Source organism: Coregonus clupeaformis, chromosome 6, assembly GCF_020615455.1.
Source record: "Coregonus clupeaformis isolate EN_2021a chromosome 6, ASM2061545v1, whole genome shotgun sequence".
Taxonomy (NCBI): Eukaryota; Metazoa; Chordata; class Actinopteri; order Salmoniformes; family Salmonidae; genus Coregonus; species Coregonus clupeaformis.
In genome coordinates this window covers 37,897,364-37,918,946 of record NC_059197.1, presented here as the reverse complement: position 1 = coordinate 37,918,946, position 21,583 = coordinate 37,897,364, and the positions used below count along the sequence as shown (strand labels likewise).

General features: G+C 48.6%; 1 pseudogene; it reads right to left on the bottom strand.

Moving 5' to 3' along the window:
* The window catches only part of LOC121568164, a 50,388-nt pseudogene extending 31,436 nt beyond the window's left edge, over positions 1-18,952 (bottom strand).
* Between the last annotated feature and the right edge of the window lie 2,631 nt (positions 18,953-21,583).

Here is a 21,583-nt window from a genome sequence, read left to right as displayed (position 1 = left end):
GTGTTTGTCAGTAATCAAAAGTGTTTGTATAATGTATTTTGTAGTATGTTGTTGTGTTGGTCTTGTTTTTCACCCTGACTACAATACACATTTCCGAATTAGGACAATACAAATATTGACTGATCGTTAAAGACTGATTCACAGTCCAGCACCATGAAGAGACTCTAGAGGACAGAGGAGCTGGCTGAGCTGATGGTTGGACCTCCACTGTGTCCTCTCTCTCGTTCACCAGCCCAACCCGCTCCTCCTTCTCCAACACCGCTGCCAGGTGCTTCTATACAGGGGGAGAGATGAGGGAGGAAGGGAGGGAGGGAGGGAGGGAGATGGGGAGAGAAAAGAGAGATGCTGTAGGCCTCTCTTCTAAACAAACAAACCTTGCAACAATAAATAAAAAGGGGGTGAAAGTGAAAGAGAGCAAAAGATAGGGATTGAGAGAGAGAGACAGGTGAGAGGAGACCTAGGTGATCAACAACATTATCTGACCTGCAGCATGGCAAAGGTGTCAGCGGTGATGCCCATGGTGTGGAAGAGTCCCAGAACCTCCTTGCCATTCCATACCTTACAGGACATCTCATACTCCCTCTCAGCCAGAACACTGCTGTGCTCCTGCATCCAGCTACACCACAGGAGGAACAGACAGAGAGAGACAGCGAGAGAGGCGGCCATCTTAGAACTATTGTTTGATACTGAGGAAAGCAAGTCAGTGAAGACATTCTTTACAAGTATTGATTACATTTCAATTCATGTTTAACTAAGATGGATTGATTAGTAGAGCAGTTGTGCTAGTGCTTACCTAGAAAGAAAAACATGCACCAGAAATAGATAGTTAGAGAAACAGTACTGTAGTTTCAGTAGGGGAGGAGGTTATGTGAGGGAGCTGCAGCAGAAAGCTCAGAGGGTTTAGGGTCTACCTAGAGGGGTTAGGGACTATCTAACTCCAGGAGGTTGTGGTCTATTTCCTTGAGCAGGGAGCAGCAGAAGGCTCGTAGGGGTTCGTGGTTGGACAGCAGCTGGGGTTTGTTCAGGGTGAAGCTGGCACTCTCCCTGGCACAGTCCTCTATGTTGTGGGCCTCATCCAGAACCACAATCTGACTCTTCAGGTTGATCTGCATCTGCAAGGGAGGAGAGGGGAAGGAGAGGGGAGAGGGGGAAGGAGAGGAGGGGGAGAAGGAGAGCATAGGGGTAGTGAGGAAAATATGACATACAGATGGCCTCCCCTCACTCCTCTCCCGCTCTACCCCAGTAGACATGCAGTGGGTTTGACCAGGTGGTAGTCAAGGAATATGTTCAGATAAAAGTAAAGGAGGACACATCTCTTCATTACTCACTCCTTCTCTTACTCCAACAACAATTCCCTCCATCCCTCGTTCCACCCTCCTCACCATCCCCCTACTGAGGGGGTCCAGTAGGTCGTTTTAGGGATAGAATACTACACCCATCTCTCCCTCCTCCTTATCCCAGTCTCCCTCCTCCTTATCCCAGTCTCCCTCCTCCTTATCCCAGTCTCCCTCCTCCTTATCCCAGTCTCCCTCCTCCTTATCCCAGTCTCCCTCCTCCTTATCCCAGTCTCCCTCCTCCTTATCCCAGTCTCCCTCCTCCTTATCCCAGTCTCCCTCCTCCTTATCCCAGTCTCCCTCCTCCTTATCCCAGTCTCCCTCCTCCTTATCCCAGTCTCCCTCCTCCTTATCCCAGTCTCCCTCCTCCTTATCCCAGTCTCCCTCCTCCCCTCCCCTCATGCTCCAGCAGGTAGTTGTGGGGACAGAAGACGATACAGGCGTCCTGCATGAGGTCCCTGGCAGCGTAGTAGGAGCAGGCCTTCAGCCAGCCCCCCAGACGAACCAGGTCCTCTAAGTCCCAGGCCTGGTGGAGACCATGGACCAACTGCAGAGTGTTCTGGTCCTGCATCTTGGGCACACCGTTTTTGAAGCGGCATGACACGCCCTGCATGTGGTAGGTAAGAGAGAGTAGGAGGGGTTGTTTTCATCCTTGACAATACACACATGAAAAATTATTAACTTCAGCGCACTGGTGACCTTGAGGATCTCTCAGAATCAACACTTTGGTCAATAGACCTTCATCATGGTTTATATACATGACATATACAGACACACGCTCAATATAGGCCGATATCAACATCAACTCTTCTGGCATTATCAATAGCTCGGGGTAATCCCAAGCGGCAGTCTCCAGTCTCATGTACTAAGGCCCATTACCCGGTCATCAGAGGTGCCTCAGCTACCACCATGTCACAACCAGCCGGCTCCCCAGTGACACACACACACACACACACACACACACACACACACACACACACACACACACACACGTGTGACGACTATACTCCGTTACTGCCAAAGGCATGGAAAGAAAGGCAGCTATCAAAGGGGTGGGTGGGTCCTCACTTTCTGCCACACATCAAGGATAAACTTCAGCACTTAAAAAGGTTTTGTTTCAAACGGTTCAGTGTGTGTGTGTGGCGAAGGTGAAAGGATTAGCGTCCACTCAAGTAATTCTTATATTGGGGCAATGGCAGCTTAGGGGTGCGATTTGACTTTATGACTCCACAAAAAGGGAAAGCACAACAGGGGAGTCTTAACCCAATTGAGCTCAGTCAAAGCCAGAAGGTGGGGTGTATAGAGTTGTAACAAGAGACTGGCTTTAGACAGGGCCTAGGGGACTGGAGAGTGGAGGGGACGGAGGGATGAACAGGGCTGATAGAAGAAGGATGAGTGCGATGGAGCTGTGGCCATTCTATCCTCTGGGGTTGTCGCGGGGACACCCATTCTCTAACAGATCAGGATGTGACACTGTCACTGTGGCGACTGTAGACTGAGGCGGACAGGACAGATAAGACACCTCTGGTGACAGCGCAGTAGGGGCTTATTATACGATCAGTCTGACCTTTGTGTGTGTGTGTGTGTGTGTGTGTTTGTGTGTGTGCGTGCGCGCGCGCGAGTAATAGGCGCTCATTAAACTAGTCACCTCACCTCGAGGAGAACAGGAGTTAGGACTGTAACAGTAACACTGACTATAAAAAGTCTCCCTTCCGACACAAAACCTGTCTGAAGCCTTGTGACACGTCATTGTGCTAGAGAGACTGTCTGACCGATTGGGGATATTATGGGTGGTTATTGCCACCCGGGGCGATGGTGACGGGGGTTGTCTGCCTGTCCTTTAACTGTGGGGTTGGGTTACGAAGCCATTCTTTCTAGAGCTCAGAGGCGGCTCGAATTCACTCCCTTTAGAGTGTCTGTCACTGGGATTAGAAACACCACTCAAACTCAGGATCGGAGGTGTGTGTGTTTCCATGTCTGAAGAGGTGTTGGTTTTCACAGCTGGATTGGGGTAAATCTCAGTTCAAAATAATTCAATTCAGGCCCAGTAATAGTCAACCAACTCCATTTAGAATTAAGAGGGCAACACTAATGTAGCCTAGCTAGGAGCAGAAATGGTCTAAGCCCTGGGGTGGAGCAGGGCAAGAGGCCTACACAACAAGACCCTTCTATTGGTGAAACTAAGGAAAACACTGTGTTACTACAAAGAAGGGCGGTAGGTGAGCTAGAGGTTAGGGAAGCGGGACAGCAACTGGACAGTCGTCAGTTAAATCCCAGGTTTGTGTGTATAGGGCTGCAAAGCTACCGGTAGTTTACCTAAATTAATTTAGGTAATTAACAGAAAATCTATGACAATCTATCGTAACTTTGAATCACTTTTTTTTTTTTTAAGTATTCATATATAGTTTTCATTTTTTATATCTGTGTCCATATTGTCCATGAGTTTCTAGTAGATAGACCATATGGTTCAAGAGAAATAGCATAATTAATGAAAAAAAGCATCTAATCAACAATGGCATTATTTTTCAATGAACTCTGCAACTCTTCCAACTATTAACTTTTTTCACAACTGCCACCAGTTTGACGCCAAAACATTGACAACAAATACATACTGACATAGTAAAATATATATGTGTAAAATATATATATTAAATATCTTTCATGCTGAAACCCTCATATTAAACACCAATGGCATTCAATAAGTTGATGGTTTATATTTAGGAAAATGTTTTACAGATTAATGTCATTATATTTTGTATTTGAAAATCTTATTTAATTATTTAATTATTATTTTACATGTGATAAGGCCACACAGAGGGCCAGAGATAATCACAAACACCTGTAAAAATCTGAAGTACCCAATAGGGCCACTAAATGTCTTGTGACAGACTACATAAAATCCTTGAAAGATACCACATTTCTGGTAGTTTACTGGTAAATGTATAAAGTTTCCAGTAATATACCCTCCCTTTGCAACCCTATGTGTGTATTAGGTCTATGTGTGTAGGTCTGTATGTCTATACTCTACACACATTCTTCGCTTCCAGCAGTTCCTTGCAGCGTTTGTTGCGGTTGGAGTGAGGCACCATCTCTGGGTGGACACAGGTGTGGTCCCTACCGGACAGGATGGTCATGGGGCGGAAGAGTAGAGCGTACGCTTCATCTCGTGGGCGATCGGAGTGATCTGTTTGTGGGTGCGCGTGCCGAAGAAGATCTTGGGGACTTGTTTCTTGTTTCCCTCTTTGTCCTTGTCCTTCTCCTTTGAAGACTTCCCCTCGGCTCCTTTCTGGACACCTTTGGATGAGGCTCAGGGTTAGAGAGAGCAGGACACCACGGGGGACTAGTGGACACATGGAGGGAGAAGGAAGATAAAAGAACAAGATAAAGAGTGTTGTTCTCTTCAGAGAATTGTGAAAAACATTTTTAAATTTTAGCAGACGCTCTTATCCAGAGCGACTTACAGTTAGTGAATACATATTTTTTTTATACTGGCCCCCCGTGGGAATCGAACCCACAACCCTGGCGTTGCAAACACAATGCTCTATCAACTGAGCTACATCCCTGCCGGCCATTCCCTCCCCTACCCTGGACAAATTGTGCGCCGCCCATGAGTCTCCCGGTCGCGGCCGGCTGCGACAGAGCCTGGATTCAAACCAGGATCTCTAGTGGCACAGTTTGCACTGCGATGCAGTGCCTTAGACCACTGCGCCACTCAGGAGTACATTGCTCACTATAAAAATATTAACACCAAACAAAAAGGTAAATCACCAATACCAGACAATTGGTGAATCTCTTAACTGGTGAACGTTATATGCTCTAGTAGTGAACATATAGGAAAGCATAGCAAGAATGTGTATCCACACAATACTGCCGGTCAGTCATGGTTAAATTACATTTTCTAAGCTGATAGGTTGCCATTGTTGGGGATGTGAAAAGTGTAGCTGCTTTTTAATTGGCTGTTAGTAACCACAGACAATGTGTGGCGTCACTTTCTCTTGACACACAGGTGAAGCGTAGCCGACAGCGCTGCTGAAACCAATACCAGTCAGGTGCTCTTTTAAGTGGGACACTTTCCACCCCTTTCACTGCATCATCCACTCACCAGACCCAACCATGCAGACTAAACAAGCTAACCACAAATAGTATTGTTCACCACCAAGTTCTAAGCTAACCACATAGTGTTCTTTAGCTGTTTCCGTCAGAGGAAGTAAAATGTTCTCTTCTGACACTGTTTTGAAGTAACTCTGAATCTAAACCTTGAGCTTAGTGACTGCATAAGTCCTGCTTTTAAAAGAAAGACGTTCATCCCCTAAATAATAAGAAATCCCTCACTATTCATCTCTTCTCTTCCATCTGGCACCAACCGGTTTATATGCCTCACCATATAAACGAAAGCTCAGGGTGTGTATTACACCTCAATGCCAGCAGATCAAGCTAGCTGAGCCTGTGGTGCTTCAGTGGAGACTAGAAGGGCCAGGCGGTTCGGGTTACCCTCCTTACCGCTCCTTCTCAAACAGTGTTTGCCATTAAATATTACAATGTGTGTTAGGGGGCCCTAACTCAGCTCAGTCACTTTTCCCTTGATTGAACAGGTATTCACTCTGGGTGGTAGACAGACGCCCTCGCTCTCAGCATCACACATGGAGCAACAGGCAGCGGTGGTGAGTGGAATTGTCCAGTGTTGAATGAATGAGCCGGTATGTGTCTGTTGCAGAGGGCAGCCAACATCATCAGGCCCCCTGTTCGTTATCTACATTCCATTCCAGGGGGGTGTCTGCTCGCTGCTATGAGCCCATCAGAGCCCCAAACCGTGTCGTCTGCATCTCAGACGGGGACAGGGGCAGGCACGTAAAGGGATACCCTTGTCAGCGGTTTCCTGCTGCTGCCTCTTGACAAGGGCCTCTATTCAGCAGTGACTCCACCTCTCCCCCCCATCCGTCGATGAATAAGTAATTACAGTTGAAGTCGGAAGTTTACATACACAAAAAATTGTAGACCTCCACAAGTCTGGTTCATCCTTGGGAGAAATTTCCAAACGCCTGAAGGTACCACGTTCATCTAAACAAACAATAGTATGCAAGTATTTACACCATGGGACCACGCAGCCGTCATACCGCTCAGGAAGGAGATGCTAAAGGTCTCCTAAAGATGAACGTACTTTGGTGCGAAAAGTGCAAATCAATCCCAGAACAACAGCAAAGGACCTTGTGAAGATGCTGGAGGAAACAGGTACAAAAGTATCTATTTCCACAGTAAAACGAGTCCTATATCGACATAACCTAAAAGGCAGCTCAGCAAGTAAGAAGCCACTGCTCCAAAGCCGCCAAAAAAAGCCATACTACGGTTTGCAACTGCCCATGGGGACAAAGATCGTAGTTTTTGGAGAAATGTCCTCTGGTCTGATGAAACAAAAATAGAACTGTTTGGCCATAATGACCATCGTTATATTTGGAGGAAAAAGGGGGTTGCTTGCAAGCCGAAGAACACCATCCCAACCGTGAAGCACGGGGGTGGCAGCATCATGCTGTGGGGGTGCTTTGCTGCAGGAGGGACTGGTGCACTTCACAAAATAGATGGCATCATGAGGAAGGAAAATGATGTGGATATATTGAAGCAACATCTCAAGACATCAGTCAGGAAGTTAAAGCTTGATCGCAAATGGGTCTTCCAAATTGACAATGACCCCAAGCATACTTCCAAAGTTATGGCAAAATGGCTTAAGGACAACAAAGTCAAGGTATTGGAGTGGCCATCACAAAGCCCTGACCTCAATCCTATAGAAAATGTGTGGGCAGAACTGAAAAAGCGTGTGCGAGCAAGGAAGCCTACAAACCTGACTCAGTTACACCAGCTCTGTCAGGAGGAATGGGTAAAAATTCACCCAACTTATTGTGGGAAGCTTGTGGAAGGCTACTTTAAACGTTTGACCCAAGTTAAACAATTTAAAGGCAATGCTACCAAATACTAATTGAGTGTATGTAAACTTCTGACCCACTGGGAATGTGATGAAAGAAATAAAAGCTGAAATAAATCATTCTCTCTACTATTATTCTGACATTTCACATTCTTAAAATAAAGTGGGGATCCTAACTGACATAAGAAAGGGAATTTTTACAAGGATTAAATGTCAGGAATGGTGAAAAACTGAGATTAAATGTATTTGGCTAAGGTGTACATGTAACGATCCCGGCAGTCTGAGTCGGGTCCTGTCTGTGGACTAGTTTTTTCTGCTCGTGATCTCCAGTTTCCCGAGGGTTCTGGAACGCTCCGGGGAGCCCTCTTGATTTCCGCACCTGCATCCCATCAGCAATCTGCACACCTGGTCCTGATCATCACCCTTCTTAGGCTCTGGCCTAACATCCATTCCCTGCCGGATCGTTAGCCATGAACAGTAGGTTTACCAGAGTATCAGTCTTAGAGCCTAGCGTTAGTTTTGTTGTTTTTGCACCTTGTTGTTTACTTACCTCCGTTTTGTTCCATCTGCAGTCACCCGTCCGGAACCTTCATCCAACCTCTGCCTGGTGGTCGGCGGCTGCCGACCCATGATGGGATCAACCACTGCACCCCCCAACAATTAATCAACGCCGCCCGCTCTGTTCCCTGGATTATTCAGCATCACTCTTGAATTGTAAATAAACACTCACCTTCGTTTCAACTTACCTTGTCCTGGTCTGCTTCTGGGTTCTGGCTTTGCAACTCGTGACAGAACGATCCGGCCAGTAATGAACCCAGCGGACCTGGACTCTGTTCGCCATGCCATTACCCAGCAGGAGAAGATGTTGGGCCATCATAGCACGGTACTACAGGAGATCGCGTTGTCAGTTCGAACCTTTCTACCGGTCTGACGGAGGTCCAGAACCAACGCCAGTTTCCGGTGGAGGATCCACTACCGGTTTCACCCATCTCGCCTGCCGCTTCTGGAGCTGTGTCCTTCCGTGAGCCCAAGGTTCCGACGCCGGATAAATATGAGGGGGAGCTGGGAAGATGCCGTTCCTTCCTTATGCAGTGTGGATTAGTGTTCGATCTACAGCCCTACTCTTATGCCACAGACAAGGCTAGGATAGCCTTTGTGATTGAGTTGCTGCGTGGTCGAGCGCTGGAGTGGGCTTCAGCCGTTTGGGAACGACAGGATCCCTGCATGGCTTCATACCAGGGGTTCACGGCCGAGATGAGGAAGCTCTTCGACCATTCCGTCCGAGGGAGGGACGCAGCTAGGCGCCTGTTTTCGCTTCGCCAAGGAACTCGCAGCGTGGCCGACTTCGTGATCGAGTTCAAGACGTTGGCTGTGGAGAGTGGGTGGAATGAGGAGTCTCTGCAAGCGGCCTTTTACCAGGGTCTGTCGGAGCAGCTCAAGGATGAGTTGATCTCCTATCCGGAGCCTAGTGACCTGGACAGCTTGGTAGCCTTGTCTATTCGGGTGGATAATCGAGTCCGAGAGCGAAGGAGGGAGAAGCAATGGGTTCCGTCCAACCGATCAGCTTCTCAGGTTCCAGTCGGGTCGTCAAACTGCGCGGCTCGCTAAAGTTGGGAGGACTTTTAGCGAGCCAGTTTCGACCTCTCAATACCTCTGTCAGACCCCGTTTCCCGGCTACCCTTATGAACAGGAATCAGAGCTTAGCGATTAACGCTTTTATCGATTCAGGTGCCGATGGAAGCTTTCTAGATGCCGAGTTGGTGGAACAGCTGGGGCTTTCCAAGGAGCAATTGCCGGAAGCCATTGAAGCTACCACTCTGGACGGCAGTAGTCTGGCACGTATCACGATGAGGACTGAACCGGTTAAGATGCTGTTGTCGGGGAATCATTCTGAGATGATTTCATTCTTCATTCTGCCGTCTTCCCATGTTCCTCTGGTCCTTGGATACCCCTGGCTGAAGGAACACAATCCCACGTTCGATTGGGTGACGGGCAAGGTAACGAGTTGGAGCCTTGATTGTCATGCTAACTGTCTCAAGACTGCCTGTCCCCATTCGGTTCCCAGTCAGGTGATTGAGGCTAAACCCCCAGATTTGTCCCTGGTTCCCGAGACATATCACGATTTGGGGGAAGTTTTCAGTAAGCAGAAGGCTCTGTCACTCCCTCCCCACCGACCATATGATTGTGCCATCAACCTGTTCCCTGGAGCTGTCTACCCCAAGGGAAGGTTATACAGTATCTCCCGACCTGAACGTGAGGCTTTGGAGACCTACATCAAGGAGTCCCTAGCTGCTGGTCTCGTTCGTCCCTCGTCATCACCCCTGGGGCAGGATTCTTCTTTGTGGGTAAGAAGGATGGCTCTCTTCGACCGTGCATTGATTATCGGGGGTTGAATGACATCACGGTCAAGAACAAGTATCCCCTGCCCTTGATGAGTTCTGCCTTCGACTCCTTACAGGGTGCTACGGTGTTCACCAAGCTAGACCTACGCAATGCGTATCACATGGTCCGGATCAGAGAGGGGGACGAGTGGTTGACGGGTTTCAATACACCGATGGGTCACTTCGAGTATCAGGTGATGCCGTTTGGACTGACCAATGCTCCAGCGGTATTCCAGAGTATGGTGAACGACGTCCTGAGAGATATGATCGGGTCTCTTTGTGTTTGTTTACCTGGATGACATTCTGATCTTCTCGAAGGAACCTTCCGACCACGTCCAGCATGTCCGGCAGGTTCTGCAGCGATTGTTGGAGAATCGCCTGTTCGTGAAGGCCGAGAAGTGCGAAGTTTCACGCCCACACGACATCCTTTCTCGGGTACATCATCTCCAGGGGAGAGATTAGGATGGACCAGGAGAAGGTTAGAGCGGTTCTGGAATGGGCCCAGCCCGGTACGAGATTGCAGCTCCAGAGATTTTTGGGGTTTGCGAATTTCTACCGCAGATTCATCCGGGATTACAGCCGTGTGGCCGCTCCGTTAACTGCCTTGACTTCCAGTATCAGGACCTTCAAGTGGAATCCGGAGGCGGATCGAGCGTTTCTGGATTTGAAGAGGCGATTCACCAACGCACCGATTCTCTCTCAACCGGACACGGCCCGTCAGTTCGTCGTTGAAGTGGACGCGTCTGATGTGGGAGTTGGCGCCATCCTGTCGCAGCGATGCTCCACGGACAGTAAACTCCATCCCTGCGCCTACTACTCTCGTCGCCTTTCGCCTGCGGAGAGGAATTACGATGTGGGTAACCGGGAGCTTCTCGCGGTGAAACTTGCCTTGGAGGAGTGGCGCCACTGGTTGGAGGGGGCGGAGCAACCGTTTATTGTCTGGACTGACCACAAGAATCTTGCTTACGTGCAATCGGCTAAACGTCTCAACTCCCGTCAGGCCAGGTGGGCGTTGTTTTCGGACGATTCAAGTTTTCCCTGACGTTCCGACCTGGATCTAAGAACGGCAAGGCGGACGCCTTGTCCCGGATGTTCTCCAAGACGGAGGAGAGTGGGTCCAAGACCGAGACAATTCTCCCCCGGAACTGCGTCGTGGGAGCAGTTATGTGGAAGATTGAGGAGGAGGTGCTGGCGGCCCTTCGGACTCAGCCCGGTCCCGGTAACGGTCCACCCGGTCGGTTGTTTGTGCCTGAGTCGGTTCGTCCTGCTGTCCTCAAATGGTCCCACGCCAGCAAGATGGCTTGTCACCCTGGCGTGGCTCGGACAATGGCGTTTCTTCGCAGACGTTTTTGGTGGCCTGCCATGGCCGAGGATACTCGGGGTTTTGTTGCTGCCTGTCCAGTGTGTGCGCAGAATAAGAGTACCAATCGGCCCAGCTCTGGACTACTTCACCCCCTTCCTATTCCCCGGCGACCATGGTCGCATCTGGCCCTGGACTTCGTCACTGGGTTGCCCGCTTCTGAGGGGAACACGGTCGTTCTGACTATCGTGGACAGATTCAGCAAGTTCGCCCACTTTGTGCCAATTGCCAAGCTTCCCTCTGCCTCGGAGACGTCCGAGATCCTGGTTAGGGAGGTTTTCAGGGTCCACGGGTTGCCCAGTGATATCGTTTCCGACCGTGGCCCTCAGTTTACCTCTGCTGTCTGGAAGTCCTTCTGTTTGGCCATTGGAGCTACAGTCAGTCTCACATCTGGTTTTCACCCCCCAATCCAATGGTCAGGCGGAGAGAGCCAACCAGAAGATGGAAACCACGCTACGCTGCCTGGTCTCTTCCAACCCCACCTCCTGGGTCTCTCAGTTGCCTTGGGTTGAGTATGCCCACAATACTCTCCCCTACATCTGCCACTGGGATGTCTCCCTTCCAGTGCCTGTATGGCTACCAACCTCCCTTGTTCCCTTCTCAGGAGAAGGAGCTCTCAGTGCCCTCTGTTCAGGCCCATATTCGTCGTTGCCACCGGACCTGGCATCGAGCCAGAAAGGCACTCCTTAGAGTTTCGGACCGGTATCAGCTCCAGGCGAATCGTCGCCGGATCCCCGCTCCCACCTATACCATCGGAGATAGGGTCTGGTTGGCCACACGGGATCTTCCGTTACGGACTGAGTCTAGGAAGTTGTTACCGAAGTTCATTGGTCCGTTTGTGGTGGAGAAGGTGATCAATCCAGTGGCAGTTCGACTCAAACTACCGAGGGACGCTCAGAGTCCATCCCACCTTTCATGTCTCCTGCCTCAAGCCGGTTTTCCTCAGTCCTCTGTTGCCTCCTCCGCCTCCTCCTCCTCCTCCTCGGATGATCGGAGGTGGTCCTGCCTACACGGTGCGACGAATCATGGATTCCAGACGGCGGGGCCGGGGTTTCCAGTATCTCGTGGACTGGGAGGGTATGGTCCTGAAGAGAGGAGTTGGATTCCGCGGCGACAGATCCTAGATGCTGACCTCATCCGTGACTTCTACCGCCTCCATCCTGGCGCTCCGGGAGTCCGCCCGGTGGCGTTCGTCGGAGGGGGTACTGTAACGATCCCGGCAGTCTGAGTCGGGTCCTGTCTGTGGACTAGTTTTTTCTGCTCGTGATCTCCAGTTTCCCGAGGGTTCTGGAACGCTCCCGGGGGAGCCCTCTTGATTTCCGCACCTGCATCCCATCAGCAATCTGCACACCTGGTCCTGATCATCACCCTTCTTAGGCTCTGGCCTAACATCCATTCCCTGCCGGATCGTTAGCCATGAACAGTAGGTTTACCAGAGTATCAGTCTTAGAGCCTAGCGTTAGTTTTGTTGTTTTTGCACCTTGTTGTTTACTTACCTCCGTTTTGTTCCATCTGCAGTCACCCGTCCGGAACCTTCATCCAACCTCTGCCTGGTGGTCGGCGGCTGCCGACCCATGATGGGATCAACCACTGCACCCCCAACAATTAATCAACGCCGCCCGCTCTGTTCCCTGGATTATTCAGCATCACTCTTGAATTGTAAATAAACACTCACCTTCGTTTCAACTTACCTTGTCCTGGTCTGCTTCTGGGTTCTGGCTTTGCAACTCGTGACAGTACAACTGTATTTGCCATGATTTCGCAGTAGCAGGGATATGTGGAGGGGCCTATTTAACGTGGCAGCAGCAGCAGTTAAGGTGATCGGGCTGTGTTGCCCAGGTGAGGAGTGGAGCCGCAGAGCTGAGGAGTATAACTGGTCTGTTCCAACGATGTGGCCCCGCTGTAACCTGATCCTACTAGGGGCCCCTAGAGGGCCCTCTGTTTATTCATCATGTCAGCTCAGGGCTCTTTATACCATTAAAACCCACAGGAGCTGCCTCCTAAATGTTACCCTATTAACTTGCTTGTGGCTTCTCCCGACAGTGTTCATAAGAAAACCTCTCTTTAAAGATATCACCTGGTGTGTTCCAAACAGGACTAGCTTCATCCTTAATGTCAGGGCAGAGTGACAGTCAGAACCGTGCCCTGGATGTAGAGATGGTGGTGGTGTGGTTCTCAGTCCCTCAGTATCCTCTACGTAGACCTAGCTGATTCCAGCCCTGTGCGCCTTGAGTTTCAGCATTGCACAGCTGACACCTGAGAGAGAGGAGTCTCACACTCCGGGGGGCCAGGAGATGGTGGTGGGGGGTTGGCGGGGACAGGCTGGCTCTGTGTCGCTGGCGCCGCTCGCTGGACGCCAATTTGCTCCTCAGTCCTCAGCCTTCAAGATTCGAAATGCATTCCAATGGGAGGTGAGGTGCACATAAAAACACACACACAGGGTGGGCTGGCTGAGTCGCAAAAAGATGACTGCAGCGCCATCCTGATCAAATACCTTAGGAGACATAACATAAACTAGCCATCACCCCTCTGCTCTGGGCTGTATCCCAAATGGCACCCTATTCCCTATAGGGTGCCTTACTTTTGAGCAGGGCCCATAGGGCTCTAGTAGTGGACTACAGTTGAAGTCGGAAGTTTACATACACCTTAGCCAAATACATTTAATCAACTTTTTTCACCATTCCTGACATTTAATCCTAGTAAAAATTCCCTTTCTTAGGTCAGTTAGGATCACCACTTTATTTTAAGAATGTGAAATGTCAGAATAATAGTAGAGAATTATTTATTTCAGCTTTTCTTTCTTTCATCACATTCCCAGTGGGTCAGACGTTTACATACACTCAATTAGTATTTGGCAGCATTGCCTTTAAATTGTTTAACTTGGGTCAAACGTTTCGGGTAGCCTTCCACAAGCTTCCCACAATAAGTTGGGTGAATTTTTACCCATTCCTCCTGACAGAGCTGGTGTAACTGAGTCAGGTTTGTAGGCCTCCTTGCTCGCAAACGCTTTTTCAGTTCTGCCCACAAACTTTCTATAGGATTGAGGTCAGGGCTTTGTGATGGCCACTCCAATACCTTGACTTTGTTGTCCTTAAGCCATTTTGCCACAACTTTGGAAGTATGCTTGGGGTCATTGTCCATTTGGAAGAATCATTTGTGACCAAGCTTTAACTTCCTGACTGATGTCTTGAGATGTTGCTTCAATATATCCACATAATTGTCCTTCCTCATGATGCCATCTATTTTGTGAAGTGCACCAGTCCCTCCTGCAGCAAAGCACCCCCACAGCATGATGCTGCCACCCCGTGCTTCACGGTTGGGATGGTGTTATTTTGTACCTGTTTCCTCCAGCATCTTCACAAGGTCCTTTGCTGTTGTTCTGGGATTGATTTGCACTTTTAGCACCAAAGTACGTTCATCTCTAGGAAACCGAACATATCTCCTTCCTGAGCGGTATGACGGCTCTTGGCTGATTTCTTAAAATTTTCCCATGATGTCAAGCAGAGGCACTGAGTTTGAAGGTAGGCCTTGAAATACATCCAGAGGTACACCTCCAATTGACTCAAATGATGTCAATTAGCCCATCAGAAGCTTCTAAAGCCATTACATACTTTTCTGGACTTTTCCAAACTGTTTAAAGGCCCAGTCAACTTAGTGTATGTAAACTTCTGACGCACTGGAATTGTGATACAGTGAATTATAAGTGAAATAATCTGTCTGTAAACAATTGTTGGAAAATGTACTTGTGTCATGCACAAAGTAGATGTCCTAACCGACTTGCCAAAACTATAGTTTGTTAACAAGACATTTGTGGAGTGTTTGAAAAACAAGTTTAATGACTCCAACCTAAGTGTATGTAAACTTCCGACTTCAACTGTATGTAGGGAATAGGGTGCCATTTGGTCTGCAACTGGCACAAGTGTGAGGCTCTGGGGACCCACGAATGGCCACCGAGCCCTCCCTCCTCAGAAAGCACCTGTTTACCATTTTAGGTCCCGGGGCTCAGTAACCTGCGAGTGAACCCCATTCAATATTTATCCCTGGCTTTCACAGATCAGCGGCGAGGCAAGGCAAACCGTCTTAATTAAAAGTGGAGCTCTATCCCTTCAAAGAGACCCATTCAGGACATCAGTCAGCAGCTCACAGCAGAGAGGAGCCGGTCAGGTATCAGACGGGGAAACCCAACACGAACAGCGGGAGGGGACTTTCTTCTCCTTCCACCGCCTCTTAATTTCCCTCTACCTATTCATTTTCCCCCCTCCTCTTCCTGCCTTATGAAGCCTAAACACAACCTAAATTACATAACACATTCACTTGGCGCACAAGAAATGTGAGAACAATGCCAAAGGTATGTGATGGAGCAGGGCCACAGATTAAGTGGGCTATGCTGCCACCCAGTGGACACAATGTAGTACTTGGGTAGATGTTCAAAATTAGGTCGCTGTACAACAAAAATATTTCTCTTCATGGATTCTAATGGTAGGCATTAAGGTGGTAGTCAGTTGAGCTGATCCTAGATCAGCATTAAAAAGCAACATATCCTTAGTTTAGAATAGTTGTACTCACAGCACTGTGCCTCAGGGGGCAGGTCCATCGGTTAGGGCTGGGCGATATTGCCAAAATATCATATCACAATATTTGTCTAATTTTTGACAGTACAACGGTATTTGACTGTATTTTATGTTTCTGAATAATAAAAGTTCTAAATATGTTTTCTGAGTAGTTTATGGCAGCAATTCTAAGTGATTTGAATGGGCTTTCTACATTCTGATGGTTTTATACTCAATCAAACTAAATCAAATCAAAGTTTATTGGTCGCGTTTAGCAGATGTTGTAGCGGGTGCAGCAAAATGCTTCTGTTACTAGCTTATGTTACAATGCAGTAAAATGTCAAAGAGTACACAATAATAAAAAAATACAAAATACAAAACAAAACAAAATTCAAGAAATTGTCACACCCTGGCTCTGGGGACTCTATATGTTGAGCCAGGGTGTGTAAATTCTATGTGTTTATGTTCTATGTTGTAGATTCTAGTTGTTCTATTTCTATGTTGGCCAGTGTGGTTCTCAATCAGAGGCAACGAGTGTCAGCTGTGGCTGGTTGTCTCTGATTGGGAACCACATTTAAACAGGCAGGAGAGGAGAAGATCCCACCACCACAGGACCAAGCAGCGTGTCCAGGAACACACGCAGGAGGTAACTCTAGTGGATGTCCTCCTCGGTTGGGGGCAGATTACGGAGGAGGAGGCCGTCCGGTACCGGAAGGCTATGAAGGGGGAGACCCAGGCAGGAGAGGAGAAGCGGCCCCAACCGGGTCGTGGTCGGACAGGCGAGAGGCACCCCCAAGAAATGTTTAGGGGGGGGCACACGGCATGGGCGATGGGGCAGCAGGAGGCTGCCACAGGGCGAATTGGGAGATTAGGAGAGGAGGCCACCGGGTTTGGGGGGCCGGAAGGCAGGTTGGCGGAGCCTGGATGTAGAGCAGAGCCAACTCCCCGTACTCAGGCATGGCAGCATGAGACTGGGCAGGTTCCGGGGTATGCGGAGCTGCGTACTGTGCCACGAGTGGTCCCGCATAGTCCGGTACGTCCTGTGCGAGCACCCCGCACGTGTCGTGCGAAGGTGGGCATGCAGCCAGGACGGAGTGTGCCGGCTCAGCGCTCGTGGCCTCCAGTGCCCCTCCTCGGTCCCGGATATCCTGCGCCAGTGTCACGTGCTGTTATGCCAGTACGTGTACACAGCCCTGTACGTCCTGTGCTGATGCCTCACACAGAGTGTGTGAAGGTAGGCATTCAGCCAGGACGGGTTGTGTCAGCTCTTCACTCCAGGCCTCCAATCCGTCTCCACAGCCCAGCCCGGCCTGTTCCTGCTCCTCGCACCAAGCCTACGGTGCGCGTCGCCAGCCCGGCTCGGCCTGTTCCTGCCCCTCGCACCAAGCCTACGGTGCGCGTCGCCAGCCCGGCCCGGCCTGTTCCTGCCCTTCGCACCAAGCCTACGGTGCGCGTCGCCAGCCCAGCCCGGCCTGTTCCTGCCCCTCGCACCAAGCCTACGGTGCGCGTCGCCAGCTCGGTCCGGCCTGTTCCTGCTCCCCGCACCAAGCTAATGGTGAGCGTCGCCAGCCCGGCCTGTTCCTGCTCCCCGCACCAAGCTAATGGTGCGCGTCGCCAGCCCGGCCCGGCCTGTTCCTGCTCCCCGCACCAAGCTAATGGTGCGCGTCGCCAGCCCGGCCCGGCCTGTTCCTGCTCCTCGCACCAAGCTAATGGTGCGCATCGTCAGCCCGGTCCGGCCCAGTGCTGCTCCACGCACCAAGCCAGGGGTGCGCATCGTCACCCCGGTCCGGCCCGTTCCTGCTCCACGCACCAAGCCAGGGGTGCGCGTCGTCAGTCCGGCACAACCCGTGCCTGGGTCACCGGTGCCTGGTCAGGAGGAATGCCCACCCAGCCCTCCCCTGTTTGGTTTATGTTTAGGCGCGGTCGCAGTCCGCGCCTTTGGGGGGGGGTACTGTCACACCCTGGCTCTGGGGACTCTATATGTTGAGCCAGGGTGTGTAAATTCTATGTGTTTATGTTCTATGTTGTAGATTCTAGTTGTTCTATTTCTATGTTGGCCAGTGTGGTTCTCAATCAGAGGCAACGAGTGTCAGCTGTGGCTGGTTGTCTCTGATTGGGAACCACATTTAGACAGGCTGTTTTCCCACAGTAGTTGTGGGATCTTGTTCTGTGTTGGTTGTGTTTAGACCTAGGACGTCACGTTATCGTTTTGTTTATCGTGTGATACTTAATAAAGTAAAGTATGTTCGCTCATCACGCTGCGCCTTGGTCCTCATCCTTCGACGTTCGTGACAAAAATGTCGGATCTACGACACAACTGCCTTTGAAAGTAGTCCAATTTGTAGAACGTTTCATAAAATGTAGCACTGTACCAAAATATCTTTGTAGACTGTAAAAATCCCTACCGGTATGTGGATCCGTACCGGTATATTGTACACAATATATTTCCCCACCCTACCATCAGTTGAGCTGATCTTAGATCAGCATTAAAAAGCAACATATCCTTAGTTTAGACTAGAAGTACTCACACAGTAGTGCGCCTCAGGGGGAAGGTCCATCAATTTAGCTGATCCTAGATCAGCACTTACAGGCAAGTGGCAACATATCTTTAGTTTAGATAAATATACTCACACAGCAGTGTGTCTCAGGGGGCAGGTCTATAGTCTGTGCCTGGGTACTCAGCTCCACGGTCCATGTCTGTGCTCCAGACACTGGCCTCCCTCCTTCTGGCTCATCATCTATAAACACCACTCCCTGCTCCAAGCACCTTCTCTTACGACCCTGAGGGGAACAGAGAGTAAGGGTTTATGTTTTTGACTGAATTCTGTACATTGTCCCATAATTTTTTTTTTTTTTTTAAGGGTGTGTCATCATCAAAGGCCTGCATAGATTATAAGATCGTTATATCTTGTTTATGCAGTTCCTTAGATGACAAATACTTCTTCAGACAGTCAAGGCAGTAAAGAGCTGATAATCCGCACAGACATAAACAGATTTTGTATACCCTGGAACAAGGCTACGCAACTTGAAACAGGGACCAATCAGAATGGTTAGACTTATTGGTCCGTCTGTGAAAGCATTGTTAATATGGCTACTCATACAAATCCATGAAATTCTATTGAATTCTATAAGGCTACCTACCTTCTGCTCCATAGTTGGGGTGCGGATGCGTTTCCTATCAGGCTGGAAGTGTTGTGGATTCACCACAGAAGTCATCATCCTTCTCCTGGTCGGAGGTGAGGGAGGTCTGGAACTTGTCAGACAGACGAGAGGCTAGAGACTTGGGCTTGTACTCCTCTGGTGGAGGGGGCACTGAAGAGACAGAGGTATCAACATTTGTATTGAATTGAAAAATGTAAAACCTGAGCTGAGCTAGGGGATTGGGAGTGTGACTTACACTGCAGTAAGTGCATCTACAGTACAGATAGTTTATCTCAATCCATTCCTGAGAAGATCCCGACGGGGTAGACATTTTTGTTCTAGCCCAGCACGAACACACTGTATTCAACTAATAAAATAATCATCAAGCCCTTAATTTGTTGAATCATATGTTTTATTAGTGCTGAGTTAGAATGGAAATATGCACCCCCTAGGCATCCCCCAGTAACACTGACCTATATAGTGGATGGCTAAGTGGATCGGTATCTCACTATTACTGTTTCTCAACTAAGATGACCTGTGTCTGTGGGAGAAGATGAGCGCTGTGCCACCACTACCTCCGGTGAGCCAGTGAGGTCCAGCACCACAGTGATTGGTGATTTGGGCCTGTTGTCTGGGACACTGGCGGGTTTGCTGTGACAGGAACACTGACAGGGGGTGGTGACAGCTGGCTTCTTTCCCTCGTAGGACTGCTGCCGTCCTGTTCAAGCTTACCTTGACACACACACAGGACATACTGTACATACTGGAATCATCATCACAATTAACCTCAGAGACTATGATTTCTAGTATGCAGCTGCAGAATATGCTACATTTGAATATACACTACATGCAGTAATGCTTTACAGTGGCTTGCGAAAGTATTCACCCCCCTTTGCATTTTTTATATTTTGTTGCCTTACAACTTGGAATTAAAATGGATTTTTGGTTTTTTTGTATCATTTGATTTACACAACATGCCTACCACTTTGAAGATGCAAAATATTTTTTATTGTGAAACAAACAAGAAATAAGACAAAAAAACTGAAAACTTGAGCATGCATAACCCCCCCAAATCAATACTTTGTAGAGCCAACTTATGCAGCAATTACAGCTGCAAGTCTCTTGGGGTATGTCTCTATAAGCTTGGCACATCTAGCCACTGGGATTTTTGCCCATTCTTCAAGGCAAAACTGCTCCAGCTCCTTCAAGTTGGATGGGTTCCACTGGTGTACAGCAATCTTTAAGTCATACCACAGATTCTCAATTGGATTGAGGTCTTGGCTTTGACTAGGCCATTCCAAGACATTTAAATGTTTCCATTTAAACCACTCGAGTGTTGCTTTAGCAGTATGCTTAGGGTCATTGTCCTGCTGGAAGGTGAACCTCCGTCCCAGTCTCAAATCTCTGGAAGACTGAACCAGGTTTCCCTCAACAATTTCCCTGTATTTAGCGCCATCCATCATTTCTTCAATTCTGACCAGTTTCCCAGTCCCTGCCAATGAAAAACATTACATTTACATCATTTAGCAGACGCTCTTATCCAGAGCGACTTACAAACACGAGCAATGCTGCCACCACCATGCTTCACTGTGGGGATGGTGATCACGGGGTGATGAGAGGTGTTGGGTTTGCGCCAGACATAGTGTTTTCCTTGATGGCCAAAAAGCTCAATTTTAGTCTCATCTGACCAGAGTACCTTCTTCCATATGTTTGGGGAGTCTCCCACATGCCTTTTGGCGAACACCAAACGTGTTTGCTTATTTTTTTCTTTAAGCAATGGCTTTTTTCTGGCCACTCTTCCGTAAAGCCCAGCTCTGTGGAGAGTATGGCTTGAAGTGGTCCTATGGACAAATACTCCAATCTCCGCTGTGGAGCTTTGCAGCTCCTTCAGGGTTATCTTTGGTCTCTTTGTTGCCTCTCTGATTAATTCCCTCCTTGCCTGGTCCGTGAGTTTTGGTGGGCAGACTTCTCTTGGCAGGTTTGTTGTGGTGCCATATTCTTTCAATTTTTTTATAATGGATTTAACGGTGCTCCGTGGGATGTTCAATGTTTCAGATATTGTTTTATAACCCAACCCTGATCTGTACTTCTCGACAACTTTGTCCCTGACCTGTTTGGAGAGCTCCTTGGTCTTCATGGTGCCGCTTGCTTGGTTGTGGGTTCGTTTCCCACGGGTAGCCAGTATGAAAATGTATGCACTCACTAACTGTAAGTCGCTCTGGATAAGAGCGTCTGCTAAATTACTAACATGTAAATGTAAAATGGTGCCCCTTGCTTAGTGGTGTTGCAAACTTTGGGGCCTTTCAGAACAGGTGTATATATACTGAGATCATGTGACAGATCATGTGACACTTAGATTGCACACAGGTGGACTTTATTTAACTAATTATGTGACTTCTGAAGGTAATTGGTTGCACCAGATCTTATTTAGGGGCTTCATAGCAAAGGGGGTGAATACATATGCACGCACCACTTTTCCGTTATTTATTTTGTAGATTTTTTTTTCATTTCACTTCACCATTTGGACTATTTTGTGTATGTCCATTACATTAAATCCAAATAAAAATCTATTTAAATTACAGATTGTAATGCAACAAAATAGGAAAAACACCAAGGGGGATGAATACTTTTGCAAGGCACTATATGTGGACCAGAAATGTCAAATAAAAGCATTGCTTGTGAATGCAAATAAGCAGAGAATCATAACTCATAAGAAGTAGTTTAAGCAGCACCCTTACCATAGTTAATTTGTGGAATTTCTTTCCTTCTTAATGCGTTTGAGCTAATCAGTTGTGTTGTGACAAGGTAGGGGGGGTATACAGAAGATAGCCCTGTTTGGTAAAATACCAAGTCCATATTATGGCAAGAACAGCTCAAATAAGCAAAGAGAAACGACAGTCCAT